Genomic DNA, 15782 nt, shown 5'->3' with positions numbered 1-15782 from the left:
CCCCTGTGAATATTCACCAGTGAAGGTGATGGATATGGATCATGATTATGATCACAATTATGTTGAGTATAACTCAAGTTGGGGAGACACGACAGAGGGACAGTCCAAGGGTTAGCTACCAGGACTTGTCGGGTTGGCAATATAACTGACAGATGATATCATTAGCCACTAGGACAGGCATGCATCATATGCATCTATGTGACATTGTTTGGGTGTGCATATTGTACTTGGTTTGCTTTTGTGACTATTTGAGATTAACTGCTACTTGTTCTACTTGCTATAACTGTTTGTTTATGCTTGAACTTCCTATCTATGTTTGCAACTGGGACTCTGTTGGTTTGTGGTGATTGGTTGTTGGATTGGATTGTTTGGGCCTAGAGCCGTAGTTGAAATGAGATGGACCGATGGTTGGTTTCGGTTTTGTTTTTCTGGTTTGGAAAGGTATGAAAGGCTGATTTGGTTCAGTATAGATAAACCTTTTGAAAGGCATTTTGAATCTTATTTTAAATGAATAGTTTCCTCTTTCAGAAAAGATTTCCGACTTTGCTTTTATTGTAAACCGTGGTTTTTGAAAATAGGCATAAGACGGTCATTAATCACTGGTGCGGTTATCTTCACATATCTTATTACAGTAATTCCCAAAAACCCTCTACTGAGAACCCTTTCGAGGATGATGTTCTCACCCCCTACATTTTCCCCTTTAAGGATATGGACGAAGATGTCACGAAGAGTTTATTTCATTGTTGTTGAGATGCTCTGTATTGCTTTAGATTATTTATTATACCCTCGCCTTTATCTTGATATATTCTCTAAGAGGGGTAGGAATGATATTGTTTAATGTTTGTAATATTATTTATATATATAAATGTATATATGTGGATATACTCTCTATGAGTTTTTGTAAGTTGTATGGTATCTATGGATGTACGTTGTGTAGAAAAAGTATTTTTGGGAGTGGTATTGCGGTTTAAAGTTTTAAATAGGCTCATATTTCAATATTAAATAGTACAAGTATCGTCGTAATATCCGAGCTATCAGAGTCGCGCAGTCGGAAGCGTGAGTTTTGGTAGTTAGGGTGTTACATTGCTGCAGCCGCCGGCTGGGTCGCGTGGAGGGAGGAAGAGCTGCTGGGTGTTGCCGCACCTTGTCTCCGCCGCCTCTGTCGCTGAAAATAGCCACTGAGTCCTCTGTATTAGTAAGCATTTCTGATTCGAATGGCCTTTTGTTGCTACCCTATAAACTTATGCTGAGGCGTTGCGGTGTTGTCCGGCATAGGGTTGTTATTCATGCTTGCATTCCGTGCTCGGAGTTTGCAGCTGCCTCGTTTTTTCATTTCAGTAGGTAATTATGTTTCGAAAATCCCCGCGCTAGTGTTCTGTACGTGTATTAAAGCCTTTACAATTTTGATGTTCTTAGGATTTAGTAACCGAGGTTGCTTGTTGTGATTTAGAGCTATTTATGCTGCTGCAAAAGTGTGTGGGGCTATGTTTTGAAGCTGCCGTTGATTTTGGATCAAGACGAAAGGATTTTTGGGAGGCGTTTGGGTCATGGTTTCAATTTGTCAAGGTAGGGGCCTTTTCAAAAAAGCATATTTTATAAACTGGAATTATTATATATGGATATTATATGGTAAAAATGTATACTTGAGTGATTGTATAAGTCTTATGTAATGTTGGTTATTTTGGATGAATATGAATGCTTGGTTGATTCGATTATTATTTGACTTGAGTTTGATTTGGTTTTCTTGAAATATGAAAATGGAATGTATCTTTGGATTCAATTGGATTTTGAGCTGATTTGGTTTTGAACCCTTTAAAGAAGGTTGTGGATTGGTTTGGATGGGATCCGAAAAGGGTGGCAGGGTCCAATTTTAGGGGAGGTGCTACCAAAATTCCGATAGAATCTGGGACTCTATTGAAATATTATTTGGAAAATTATGAGTTAAAGACTTCTACTATTTTATTTGGATTATTTAAGAAAGGGATGACTTATGCTTTTGAAATGAATTATTAAAAAGAAAATTTTGATTTAGTATTATTTCTTAAGAAAAGTATTCTATCTCTTTCAGGAGCAAGTTATTTAGATGAGACTTATGTTTTAAGACTATTTTAAATGTGAAAAGGGTTTATGTCTTTGAATTTGACTTGAGGGTTTCAATTGGAGGAGTTTCAGTGACTTTGAAAGAACCTGAATGTCCATTGACAAGTTTCATTTTACAATATTTTGGGAAAAGTTTTAAGTACTTCTTGAATTATGAATTTTTGCAAGACTAAAACAATTTTTGAGCAGTTTGAAATGCATTAGATTTAATCATGGAATTGAAGCTGATTTTGTTTAAGTAAAGGAAATGATTTTGAAAGGAGTAATTGATTACACGACCCGGTTTGGTTTAGATTCTATTTTTATTACTCAAATCAGGAAGCCAAGGTTTTAAAGATTTTGAACAAATTTGAGGAAATGAGTTATGTTATTCTCCCCTAAAGACTTGAGACTCTACCGAGAAACTTTTGTTATAAAATTCCGTTGTTGGATGGATAATTTTGAATATTTCAAAAGAGATCTTTAAGTTGCCATGGTTTTGGAAGTTTTGGAAAGAGGATGCCGAGGATGGCTTTGTTTTAAATAGGGAACCTACTTTGAGTAAAAGTGGCTTATGAGCCTGAGATAATTTGAGGAATGGGAACTTTAAAATCAAGGCTGAAAAGAGTTGATTTTTTATTTCAAAGTGAAGTGAATTGAGAAAAAGTGATTTATGGCTTGAATGATGATTTTATGAATTTGATGATGTTGGATGGTGGAAGTGCAATTTTGTTATGAGCCGGAATGGCTGTGTATGATAATAAATTATGGCTGATTGCGGAATATGTTATGAGCTGGAGGGCTGACTATGAATCATGAATTTAAGTCGGATGGCTGAGATGAATGTTGATTTATGGTTGAGAATAAATGCATATATGCTGAGTTATTGATACTGTGATTGTTGCACTTCCAATTATCTGAGATACAAGTTTTCCTGGGTAGAAACAGTGGCTAGCCACCACGTGATTCAGGTTGAGACTCGATACTCTGCTAACCCTATGTCGTAAGTGTGGCCGGACACTGTGAAAGTTCTGGATGAGCTCGCCCCCGTGAATATACACCAGTGAGGGTATTGGATGTGAATTATGATTATAATTGTGAATAACTCGACTTGGGGATACACGACAGAGGGACAGTCCAATGGTTAGCTACCAGAACTTGTCGGGTTGGCTTTATAACCGATAGATGATATCATCAGCCACTAGGACAGGTGTTCATCATATGCATCTATGTGACATTGTTTGGGCGTGCATATTGTACTTGGTTTGCCTTTGTGATTACTTGTGATTAACTGCTAATTGTTATACTTGCAGTAACCATTTGTTTGTGCTTGAACTTTCCTATTTGTGTTTGCAACTGAGACTCTGTTGGACTGTGGTGATTGGTTGTTGTTTGGGTTGTTTGGTCCTAGAGCCATGGTTGATCATGAGGTGGGTCGAAGGCCATGTCTGGTTGATGTTTCTAGTCTGGAAAAGTATAAAAAAAACTAATTTGGTTCAGCATAGATGAACCTTTTGAAAGACTTTTGAAATTTTAAGAAATGAACAGTTCCTCTTTCAGAAAGAATTTCAGGATTTTCTTTTATAGTGAACTTTTGCTTTTGAAAAGATGCATAAGGCAGTTATTAATCACTGTAACGGTTTTACCTTCACGTATCCTATTATAGTAATTCTCAAAACCCTCTACTGAGAACCCTTTCGAGGATGATGTTCTCACCCCCTACAAATTTTCCTTTTCAGGATATGGACGCTGAAGTCACAAAGAGTTTATCTAGTTGTTGTCGTGATGTTTTGTATTGCTTTAGTTATTATTTATTGTTCCCTCGCCTTTATCTTTTTACATTCTGTAAGAGGGATAGGAATTGTATTAGCTAATGCTTGTAAAATTATTTAATATATATACATATGTATGTACTCTTTGTGAGTTTCTGTAATTTGTATGGTATGTATGGATGTATGTTACCTAACAAATGTATTTTTGGAGCGGTATTGCGGTTTAAAGTTTTAAACAGGCTCATATTTTAGTATTAAATAGTATAAGAGTTGTCGTAATACCCGAGCTATCAGAGTAGCACAGCTGCAAGCGTGACTTTTGATAGTTAGGGTGTTACAGCTTGTATCTTGGTTAGTTTAATAAGACAAGTTTTTGTATAGCAGTTGTTACTTTTGATTTTCAATATTAAAAAATTATATATTATGTTTAGTACTTTATTTATGAGTTATATAATATTTCATTTATGGATTATGATTTTTTGTTATTGTGAAATTTTAATAAAAAATTATTTGCTTAATGCGATAAAAATGACGGTAAAAACTGTCTTTTTAAACGATAAAAAATGTCATTTTAACCAATCACTGTCAAGGTAAAAATGGCAGTGCAAAAACATCGTTTTAATCAACCAAAAACGTTGTTTTAACCTAATAAAAACGGCGATTTTAAACGCCGTTTTAACGAATAAAATTGCCACTGTCAGAGGAAAATGGCAGTTTAAAATGCCGTTTTAACAGACCAAAAATGCCATTTTAACCCGATAAAAACGGCGGTTTCAAACGTTGTTTTAACTAGGTAAAAATAATGGTTCAAAAATGCCGTTTTAACTAACTAAAAACACTATTTTTACCTTGGAAATAATGGCGGTTTGAACCATCGTTTTAACCAACCAGAAAATGTTATTTTATTTGAAAATAATTGCGGTTTAAACTGTCGTTTTAACCTATTCGAAAACTGCTATTTTAACTCAACAAATGATGGCGGTTTTCAAAAAACCGTCATAATAATCAGAATAATACTTAAATTACGTCGCTTTTTGAAACTACTGTTTTTAATAATAATGACGGTTCAAACCATCACAAATACAAAAAGGTTGCTGTTTTTATCAAATTTTTTTGCAGTGAGATTCAACATTTTTTTATAGTGTTAAGTCAGACTTGAGTTAAGAATAAAAATAAGAATTTAATTATGTGAATGTGAAAAATTACATTAATAGTGGGTAACAAAAAAATACTTGGCTGTGTGTCAGATACAAATATGATAAGTTAAAGTATGATGTCCGAGAAATGATGGAGATCGGTCGAATGATATGTGCTTGACATAAGTACTATAATAATATAACCTTCCTATATATAAATATAAGATGATAGAAATGTTACGTATAAAAGATTTTTTGACTAGATAAAAAAAGTTTGATTATTTCCTTCCTATAATGTCTTCATATTTTTTATTTTAATTTTGAGATTTTTATATATTTTTTTAATGTGCCATATATATTAAAAAAACTTGTGAACAGGGTCATTTTAGTTTATTTTTTGATCTATAATAAATAATTTTAAGAGATAATAAAATTAAAAATATCCACTAAAAAAATTATTAATACATTTTTTTAGTATTACGGTCTTTACCACAAAAATATTGTTTATAGATCAAATTATTTTGTAGATTAAATTTGACTTAATTGTTTATAGCTTTATTGTATGTGCTCGGCATAAAAAATTTGTATAAATGTATTGCTATATTATTAAATATTTTTATTTAAGTTCATTTTTTTTAAAAAGTGAAATAGAATGATCCGATTGAAGCGTAATAATTATACGTCTATAATGTATTGTATCTTATAATAAATCGTATTTTCTTATCCTTTAGATAGTGATATTTAGTTATATTATTAGAAAAAAAATATACTAGGATAAAATTATAATTTTTTAATTATTATAACTTTTTATATATAAGAGTCTTAAGATTAAAGAAAAAGAGAGTTGAAATCATTTAACAAAGTAATTTAAATATGCTAACATACAGACACATTTACAAAGGAAAATTCAAGTTCATTTCATTTGTGTTCTTTATTTTTACTTTTGTAATATTTAAGGGATAACTACTTTTTTTGTTCTTAAGGTTTCAGGTCAAAATTAAAATCTATCCTGACCTTTTTTTATTATTAAAATCATTCCCAACGTTACAAAACGTTATAAAATCGTCTTTTTGTCCATAAATAAAATTTTTCGGACAATTTTACCCTTAAACAAAAATTAAAAAAAAGGGTAACCAAACACAGATTCCTCTTCTCTTCCTTTCTCATTCACAATAACCCAACTATACAAAACCCAACTACATAACAGAATTCCTCATTCACAATAACCAAACACACATTCCTCATCTTCCCCACACTTATGCAAAACCAAGTCCTCCACTTTCACTCCCTTCGTATCATTACAGTGCCACCCAGTTCGAGTTCCCAAGAAAACAAGGTTCCATGTAAGTTCCAACCTTGTTTCTGTCACGAAAGACTCACTGGCTCGGTAAGGTTCCAAGGTGAGACCGATCACGTACGTTAACCTTTCACAGTCCTACATTGACAGGGATTGCATATGGGTGGGTAGGAAATTGTATGCTAGGATAGGAATTGTACAAATTTGGACCCTTTTGTGGACACCAAGCTGGTGAGCACGTATGCGAAATGTGGGTTTTTGGAGGAGGGACGTAAGGTGTTCGATGAAATGCGTGAGAGGAATTTGTTCACTTGGTCTGCTATGATTGGTGCGTGCTTGAGAGAGTGTGATTGGGAGGAAGTTGTGGGACTGTTCTATGACATGCTGCAAGATGGGTTCTTGCCGGATGAGTTTCTGATTCCAAAGATTCATTTGTCGGATGAGATTTGTTTAAGGGTTTAGGGAGGGGTGGGGCCGTGGGGGTAAGGGATGGGGTGGGGGTGGGTGGTTTATTTTTTTTTAATATTTTTTATTTTTGTTTAAGGACAAAATTATCCAAAAATTTTATTTATGGACAAAAGGACGATTTTATAACATTTTGTAATGTTGGGGATGATTTTAATAACAAAAAAAGATCGAAAAAGATTTTGATTTTGACCTCAAACCTTAGGGACTGGTGCACGAAATTGCAATCACACTTTTGCAATCCCGCACAACTAACCAGCAAGTGCACTGGGTCGTCCAAGTAATACCTTACGTGAGTAAGGGTCAATCCCACGGAGATTGTCGGCTTGAAGCAAGCTATGGTTATCTTGTAAATCTTAGTCAGGATATCAGAAATTATCAAGGTTTGATTGTGAAAAGCAAAAGAACATGAAATAAGTACTTGTTTTGCAGTAATGGAAAATAGGTTGAGCTTTTGGAGATGCTCCATCTTCTGAATCTCTGCTTTCCTACTGCCTTCTTCTTCAAGCACGCAAGGCTCCTTCCATGGCAAGCTGTATGCAAGGGTTTCACCGTTGTCAATGGCTACCTCCCATCCTCTCAGTGGAAATGTTCAACGCACCCTGTCACGGCACGGCTATCCATCTATCGGTTCTCAATCAGGCCGGAATAGAATCCAGTGATTCTTTTGCGTCTGTCACTAACGCCCCGCCTTCAGGAGTTTGAAGCTTGTCACAGTCATTCAATCATTGAATCCTACTCAGAATACCACAGACAAGGTTTAGACCTTCCGGATTCTCTTGAATGCTGCCATCAGTTCTAGCTTATACCACGAAGATTCCGGTTAAAGAATCCAAGAGATATCTACTTAATCTAAGGTAGAACGGAGGTGGTTGTCAGGCACACGTTCATAGTTGAGAATGATGATGAGTGTCACGGATCATCACATTCATCCGGTTTAAGAACAAGTAATATCTTGGAATGGAAGCAAGCATGATTGAATGAAAAACAGTAGTAATTGCATTAATCCATCAAGACACAGCAGAGCTCCTCACCCCCAACCATGGGGTTTAGAGACTCATGCCGTGGAAGGTACACAAAGAAACGTGTAAAATGTCATGAGGTACAGATACAATGTCAAAAGATCCTATTAATAGTAAACTAGTAACCTAGGGTATACGGAAATGAGTAAATGACGTAAAAATCCACTTCAGGGTCCACTTAGTGTGTGCTTGGGCTGAGCAATGAAGCATTTTCGTGTAGAGACCTTTTCTGGAGTTAAACGCCAGCTTTGGTGCCAGTTTGGGCGTTTAACTCCAAGTTTTATGCTAGTTCCGGCGTTTAACGCTGGAAATTCTGATGCTGAATTGCAACGCCAGTTTAGGCCATCAAATCTTGGGCAAAGTATGGACTATTATACATTGCTGGAAAGCCCAGGATGTCTACTTTTCAATGCCGTTGAGAGCGCGCCAATTGGGCATCTGTAGCTTCAGAAAATTCACTTCGAGTGCAGGGAGGTCAGAATCCAACAGCATCTGCAGTCCATTTCAGTCTCTAAATCAGATTTTTGCTCAGGACCTTCAATTTCAGCCAGAAAATACCTGAAATTACAGAAAAACATACAAACTCATAGTAAAGTCCAGAAAAGTGAATTTTAACTAAAAACTAATAAAAATATACTAAAAACTAACTAAATCATACTAAAAAACATACTAAAAACAATGCCAAAAAGCGTATAAATTATCCGCTCATCACAACACCAAACTTAAATTGTTGCTTGTCCCCAAGCAACTGAAAATCAAAATAGGATAAAAAGAAGAGAATATACTATAGACTCCAAAATATCAAGGAAACTTAGCTCCAATTAGATGAGCGGGACTAGTAGCTTTTTGCTTCCGAACAGTTTTGGCATCTCACTCTATCCTTTGAAGTCCAGAATGAGTGGCATCTATAAGAACTCAGAACTCAGATAATGTTATTGATTCTCCTAGTTAAATATAATGATCCTTGAACATAGCTAGTGTATGAGTCTTGGCCGTGGCCCAAAGCATTCTGTCTTCCAGTATTACCACCGGATACATACATGCCACAGACACATAATTGGGTGAACCCTTTCGGATTGTGACTCAGCTTTGCTAGAGTCCCCAACTAGAGGTGTCCAGGGTTCTTGAGCACACTCTTTTTGCCTTGGATCACAACTTTATTTTTTTCTTTTTCTTTCTTTCTCTTTTTTTTCGAAAAAAAAAATTTTTTCACTGCTTTTTCTTGCTTCAAGAATCAATCTGATGATTTTTTTTAGATCCTCAATAACAGTTCTCTTTTTCCTCATTCTTTCAAGAGCCAAAAATTTTAACATTCTTAAAACAACAAATTCAAAAGACATATGCACTGTTCAAGCTTTCATTCAGAAAACAAAAAGTATTGTCACCACATCAAACTAATTCAACTAGTTTCAAGGATAAATTCAAAATCTTGTACTTCTTGTTCTTTTGTGATTAAAGCATTTTTTCATTTAAGAGAGGTGATGGATTCATAGGACATTCATAGCTTTAAGGCATAAATTTTAAATTTTATTAATCATGAATTAAGAAAAAGACTCAAAAATAGAAAACAAACAAAAATTTAAATAGGCTCCTAATGATAGAGGTTTTCACAGAGTTAGGACTCAACAACCTTGATTTTGAGAAGTGGATGCTCCCTCAAATTGGGGGGAGAATTTCTGGCGTTTCAGCTCTTGGAGTTCACTCCCCTGCTTCTCTTGTTCCTTCAGCAATTTGCAGAGCATGCAGTTCTGATTCTGCTGTTCTTCCTTAAGTTGCTCCATAGTCTCTTGCAACTTGGTGATAGATGCTTCTAGGCTGGCCCAATAGCCAATTTCAGGGAATTCAGGGAGGAACTCCTGCGCCCTCCTTTTGATGGAGTTGTCTTGCATTTGTCCTTCCATTGACTTCTTGGTGATTGGATGTTCAATGGGTATGAATTCATCTACTCCCATCTTCACCCCAGCCTCTTTACAGAGCAAGGAGATCAAGCTTGGGTAAGCCAATTTGGGTTCAGTGGAATTTTTATTTGCAATTGTGTAGATCTCATAAGCAATCACATGATGAACCTCCACTTCTTTTCCAAGCATAATGCAATGAATCATCACTGCTCTCTTGATAGTGACCTCAGAACGGTTGCTAGTGGGAAGTATGGAACGCCCAATAAAGTCTAGCCAGCCTCTTGCAATTGGTTTGAGGTCTCCCCTCTTGAGTTGGTTTGGGACATCCTTTGAATTGGTTATCCACTTAGTTCCAGGGAGGCATATGTCCTCTAGAACTTGATCCAACCCTTTATCTGCTCTCACCATTCTCCTATTAAAGGATTCAGGATCATCCTGCAGTTGAGGCAGTTTGAAGATTTCTCTTATTTTGTCCAGATGGAAGTACATAACTTTCCCTCTGACCATGGTTCTGTAGGTATGGTAAGCAGTTCCAGTCATTCTCTGCTTATCTGTTAGCCACAGATTTGAGTAGAATTCCTGAACCATATTCCTTCCAACCTTTATCTCAGGATTGGTTAGAACTTCCCATCCTCTGTTTCGAATTTGCTCTTGGATCCCCGGATATTCATCTTCTTTCAGATCAAATTTAACTTCCGGGATCACTGACCTCAGACCCATTATTTTGTGATAATGGTCTTCATGTTCTTTAGTTAAGAACTTCTCTTGATTCCAAAGATTCTTTGGATTATTCTCTTTCTTCCCTCTTAAATTGGTTTGTTTTCCCTTAGGAGCCATGATCTTGATGAATCTTGGCTTAGTGATCACGGAAGAGCACACCAAACTTAGAGGTTTGCTTGCCCTCAAGCAAAAGAAAGGAAAGAAGAGAGAGAGGAGAAGAGCAAATTCGAATGGTGTGGGGAATGAGGAGGCCAAACGTATTTTTATAAGGGGGGAAGAAGAGATTTCGAAAAATTGAAAGGGAATTTGAGAAGATATGGAGAGAATTTGAGAGAAGGGTGAGTTTTTGAACAAGATTTGGGATTGATTTGAGAGATTTGAATAATGATTTTTGATTTTTGGAGATTTGAAAGTGATTGATGAAAGGTTGAGATGTATTTATGTAGAAAAGTATGGGTAAGAAAAGGAAAGTTTGAAAAAAATTTGATTGGAAATCAAAATCTTGGTCCCCCACCTTTCTGGCGTTAAACGCCCATAATGGCACCCATTCTGGCGTTTAACGCCCATTTGTTGCCCCTTTTGGGCGTTTAACGCCCAGCCAGGTGCCCTGGCTGGCGTTAAAAGCCAGAATTCCTTTATCACTGGGCGTTTTTCTAAAACGCCCAGGATGCTACACACCTGGCGTTAAACGCCCAGAATGGTGCCCATTCTGGCATTTAACGCCCAAAATGGTACCTTGCCCATTCTGGCGTTTAACGCCCAAAATGCCCCTTACTGGCATTTTTTCGCCAGTAAGCTCTTTTTCTCTGCTTTTTGCGCTGAATCCTTCTGTAACTCTGTGAATTCCTTCATTTTTGATACTTGCCTTTGTAAAAACAAAACATATAACCTGCTAATGACTGGGTTGCCTCCCAGCAAGCGCTTCTTTACTGTCTTTAGCTGGACCTTTACTGAGAATCACTCAAGTCTCAGTTTTGAGCATTCCTGCTCAAAATTGCCTTCAAGATAACGCTTGATTCTCTATCCATTAACAATGAACTTTTTGTCAGAATCAATATCCTGAAGCTCAACATATCCATATGGTGACACTCCTGTAATCATATACGGACCCCTCCACCGGGATTTAAGTTTTCCTGGAAACAGTCTGAGCCTAGAGTTGAAGAGCAGAACTTTTTGTCCTGGCTCAAAGACTCTGGATGACAACTTCTTGTCATGCCACTTCTTTGCCTTTTCCTTATAAATTTTTGCATTTTCAAAGGCATTGAGTCTGAACTCCTCTGGCTCATTTAGCTGGAGCAATCTTTTTTCACCAGCTAACTGGGCATCCATATTTAGGAATCTGGTTGCCCAGTAGGCTTTATGTTCCAGTTCTACGGGCAGATGACAGGCCTTCCCATATACCAGTTGGTATGGAGAGGTTCCTATAGGAGTCTTGAATGCTGTTCTGTATGCCCACAGAGCATCATCCAAGCTCTTTGCCCAATCCTTTCTTCGGGCTATCACAGTCCGTTCCAGGATTCTTTTTAGCTCTCTGTTAGAGACTTCAGCTTGCCCATTTGTCTATGGATGATACGGAGTTGCCACTTTGTGGCTAATTCCATATCTAACCATAGCAGAGTTTAGCTGTCTATTGCAGAAATGAGTGCCCCCGTCACTGATTAGTACTCTGGGAACACCAAATTTGCTGAAGATGTGTTTCTGGAGGAATTTCAGCACGGTTTTGGTATCATTAGTGGGTGTAGCAATTGCTTCAACCCACTTAGATACATAGTCCACTGCTACCAGAATGTAAGTGTTTGAGTATGATGGTGGGAATGGACCCATGAAGTCAATTCCCCATACATCAAACAATTCTATCTCTAATATCCCTTGTTGAGGCATGGCATATCCGTGAGGCAAGTTACTAGCTCTTTGGCAACTGTCACAGTTACGCACAAACTCTCGGGCATCTTTATAGAGAGTAGGCCAGTAGAAGCCACATTGGAGGACTTTAGTGGCTGTTCGCTCACTTCCAAAATGTCCTCCATACTGTGATCCATGGCAGTGCCATAGGATCTTTTGTGCCTCTTCTCTGGGTACACATCTGCGGATCATTCTGTCTGCACATCTCTTAAAGAGATATGGTTCATCCAGAGGTAGTACTTGGCATCTGAAATTAATTTCTTTCGTTGCACTCTGCTGTACTCCTGGGGTATGAACCTCACAGCTTTATAATTTGCAATATCTGCAAACCATGGAGCTTCTTGAATGGCAAAGAGTTGCTCATCAGGGAAAGTCTCAGAGATCTCAGTAGAAGGGAGGGACGCCCTAGCTACTGGTTCTATTCGGGACAGATGATCAGCTACTTGGTTCTCTGTCCCTTTTATGTCTCTTATTTCTATATCAAACTCTTGCAGAAGCAACACCCATCTTATAAGCCTGGGTTTTGAATCCTGCTTTATGAGTAAGTATTTAAGAGCAGCATGGTCAGTGTACACAACCACTTTGGATCCTATTAGATAGGATCTAAACTTGTCAATGGCATAGACCACTGCAAGTAACTCTTTTTCTGTGGTTGTGTAATTCTTCTGTGCGTCATTTAGAATACGGCTGGCATAATAAATGACGTGCAGAAGCTTGTTATGCCTCTGTCCCAACACTGCACCAATGGCATGGTCACTGGCATCACACATTAGTTCAAATGGCAATGTCCAATCTGGTGCAGAGATGACTGGTGCTGTGACCAGCTTAGCTTTCAGGGTCTCAAATGCCTGCAGACACTGTGTGTCAAACACAAATGGTGTGTCAGTAGCTAGCAGGTTACTCAAAGGTTTTGCAATTTTCGAAAAATCCTTTATAAACCTTCTGTAGAATCCTGCATGCCCCAGAAAGCTTCTGATTGCCTTAACATTGGCAGGTGGTGGTAATTTTTCAATTTCTTCTACCTTTGTCTTATCCACCTCTATTCCCCTGCTTGAAATTTTGTGCCCAAGGACAATTCCCTCAGTCACCATAAAGTGACATTTCTCCCAGTTTAAAACCAGGTTAGTCTCTTGGCACCTTTTCAGGACAAGTGCTAGGTGATTAAGACAGGAGCTGAATGAGTCTCCATATACTGAGAAGTCATCCATGAAGGCTTCCAGGAATTTTTCCACCATATCAGAGAAGATGGATAACATGCATCTCTGAAAGGTTGCAGGAGCATTACACAGACCAAAAGGCATCCTCCTGTAGGCAAACACGCCAGAAGGGCAAGTAAATGCTGTTTTCTCTTGGTCCTGAGGATCTATTGCAATTTGGTTGTAACCTGAATAGCCATCCAAAAAGCAGTAATAATCATGACCAGCTAGTCTTTCTAGCATTTGGTCTATGAATGGTAAAGGAAAATGATCCTTTCCAGTGGCTGTATTGAGCCTTCTGTAGTCAATACACATACGCCACCCTGTGACTGTTCTTGTAGGAACCAGTTCATTCTTTTCATTATGAACCACTGTCATGCCTCCTTTTTTGGGGACAACTTGGACAGGGCTCACCCAGGGGCTATCAGAAATAGGATAAATAATCCCAGCCTCTAGTAATTTAGTGACCTCTTTTTGCACCACCTCCTTCATGGCTGGATTTAGCCTCCTTTGTGGTTGGACCACTGGTTTGGCATTATCCTCCAATAGGATCTTGTGCATGCATCTAGCTGGGCTAATGCCCTTAAGATCACTTATGGACCACCCAAGAGCTGTCTTGTGTGTCCTCAGCACTTTAATCAGTGCTTCCTCTTCCTGTGGATTTAAAGCAGAGCTTATAATCACTGGAAAAGTGTCACCCTCTCCCAGAAATGCATACTTCAGGGATGGTGGTAGTGGTTTGAGTTCAGGTTTGGGAGGCTTATCCTCCTCCTGAGGAATTTTCGAAAATTCCTTTGGTTTCTCTGGTTCTTCTTGATCAGGTTGAGCATCCTTGAAGATGTCCTCAAGCTCTGATTCTAGGCTTTCAGTCATATTGATCTCTTCTACCAGAGAGTCAATAATGTCAGCGCCCATCCAGTCATTTGTTATGTCTGGATGCTGCATAGCTTTTACAGCATTCAACTTGAACTCATCCTCATTGACTCTCAGGGTTACATCCCCTTTTTGTACATCAATGAGAGTTCGTCCAGTTGCTAGGAAAGGTCTTCCTAGAATGAGAGTTGCACTCTTGTGCTCCTCCATTTCCAGCACCACAAAGTCAATTGGAAAGGCGAATGGCCCAACCTTGACAATCATATCCTCTATTATGCCTGATGGATATTTAATGGAGCCATCAGCAAGTTGGAGGCATATCCGGGTTGGTTTGACTTCTCCAGTCAACCCAAGCTTTCTGATAGTAGATGCAGGTATTAGATTGATGCTTGCTCCAAGATCACATAGGGCTGTCTTGGTGCAAGCACCTTCTAGTGTGCATGGTATCATAAAGCTTCCTGGATCTTGAAGCTTTTCTGGTAAGCTTTTCAGAATGACTGCACTGCATTCTTCAGTGAGAAATACTTTTTCAGTTTCTCTCCAATCCTTCTTATGACTTAAGATCTCTTTCATGAACTTAGCATAAGAAGGTATTTGCTCAAGTGCCTCTGCAAACGGAATCTTTATTTCAAGAGTCCTTAGATAGTCTGCAAAGCGGGCAAATTGCTTATCCTGCTCCGCTTGGCGGAGTTTTTGAGGATAAGGCATCTTGGCTTTATAGTCTTCAACCTTAGATGCTGCAGGTTTATTCCTTACAGAAGTGGTTGAAGAAGCCTTGTTAGAGGGATTACTGTCAGCACTCTCAGGTGTCTGATCTTCCCTTGGCGTTTGAACGCCAGGAATGGGTGGAAAATGGGCGTTTAACGCCAACTTTTCCCCCTTTTCTGGCGTTTGAATGCCAGAATTGGGCAGGGAATGGGCGTTTAACGCCAGCTTTCCCTCCCTTTCTGGCGTTTGAACGCCAATAACATTCCTCTCTGGGCTCTTACTGTCCTCAGAGGGATTTTGAACAGTGGTTTGGTTATCCTCTGTCAATTGTTCCTTGTTTGGCTTTTTGCTCTTTTGAGCAGTGTTATTCAGTGTCTTTCCACTCCTCAGTTGAACTACTTGACATTCCTCTGTTATCTGTTTAGATATTTGCTGTTTTGCTTGATTCAACTGCAGTTCTATGTTCTTGTTAGCAACTTTAGTTTCATGGAGCATTTCTTTAAATTCTGCTAACTGTTCTGTCATCAGGAGCAATTGTTGATTAAGCTCAATCATCTGTTCTTGAGGATCAGGATCAGTGACTACTGTCATGACTTCCTCTTTTGGAGAGAACTCATTGCTAGAGTACAAATATTGGTTTCTAGCAACAGTGTCTATAAGCTCTTGAGCCTCTTCAATTGTCTTCCTCATGTGTATAGATCCACCAGCTGAGTG

The sequence above is a fragment of the Arachis hypogaea genome, chromosome 2 (assembly GCF_003086295.3).
Source record: "Arachis hypogaea cultivar Tifrunner chromosome 2, arahy.Tifrunner.gnm2.J5K5, whole genome shotgun sequence".
NCBI lineage: Eukaryota > Viridiplantae > Streptophyta > Magnoliopsida > Fabales > Fabaceae > Arachis > Arachis hypogaea.
The sequence above is the reverse complement of the archived record's forward strand: the minus strand, read 5'-3'. Positions refer to the sequence as shown.